A 1,128-nucleotide genomic window follows, 5' to 3' on the forward strand; every position below is an offset into this window, starting at 1 on the left:
CTAGGGCGAAATGGCGAGCAGCGGTGACCCCGGAGTATTTGGCGAGGCAGGCATCGGGCCGGAGATCCGCCGCGTCCACGACTGGGTTCCCGAGGGGTAAGTCTCGCCTCCTGTTTAGATTGAGCTTAGTTGTGCATCTGAACACTCGATTCGAGTAGGTTTGCCCAATTAGTGTGCTGCTTGCGTCTCTGTTTTTTTCCGGTTAGGATGGAGTTGCGGTTTGCTTTCTTGGTGCACATTAGAAGGGACTGGTACATGTTCGATGCAAAGGATAAGAAGACATACCAAGGAGGTTTCGATTATCGATTGCCAATGGCTAGTAATTGGAGTTTCAGACAATTTGGGGCGGTAATTTGTAGCCAATATCCTTGGGGTTTGCTTGATGAAGTGGTATACAAATACTATAATGGGGAAAAGAAATGGGTGACAGTTAGTAATAATGAAGAGCTAGCTACCATGTTTGTTAGGCATAAAGAGAAAGATAACTTTCATGTGAGGCTGCAAGTTGATGTGCTTGAGCAGGCATTTGGACCTAGGATGATGGGTGCAACATCTCGGGGAGAACCAAGTCGTCGTAATGGCATCTTTAGCCAGAACAGTTCAGTTGGTGCACGGCGACGTGGTGGCTCGACAAGTGTGGGCAACAGCAGTAGGGTCCCCCTTGAAGTGGAGCCTGATGACTACAATTCTGGGGTTGATGAAGAGAAACTATATTCTGATGTTATTCGGAATATACGACGGGCACCTCGGGCTGAAAACCAAGATGAGGCTCACAATGCAGTCCGTGTGGATGATGACGCGGTGGGTGAGGACGAAGACCTTGCAGCTGTTGAATGGGACCCTTTGAACCCTCATATGGAAGAAGGTACAGTTTTTGCATCCATGAATGAGTGTAGAAATGCACTTGTGACATACTGCATCAAGATAGAACGTACTTTCAAAGTTGACAAGAGCGATCAAGTACGTTACAGAGTGCACTGTCCGACTGAGGGTTGTCCATGGAGGCTGCTCGCATCTAAAATGCGAAATAACACTAATGTTCAGGTCAAAGTGAACCCTTTTAAGCACACATGCTAGGAATCAACCCTTAGGAAGGATACAATCAGTAGAGCCAAGTCAAGATGGGTG

Source organism: Triticum dicoccoides, chromosome 7A, assembly GCF_002162155.2.
Source record: "Triticum dicoccoides isolate Atlit2015 ecotype Zavitan chromosome 7A, WEW_v2.0, whole genome shotgun sequence".
Classification (NCBI taxonomy): domain Eukaryota; kingdom Viridiplantae; phylum Streptophyta; class Magnoliopsida; order Poales; family Poaceae; genus Triticum; species Triticum dicoccoides.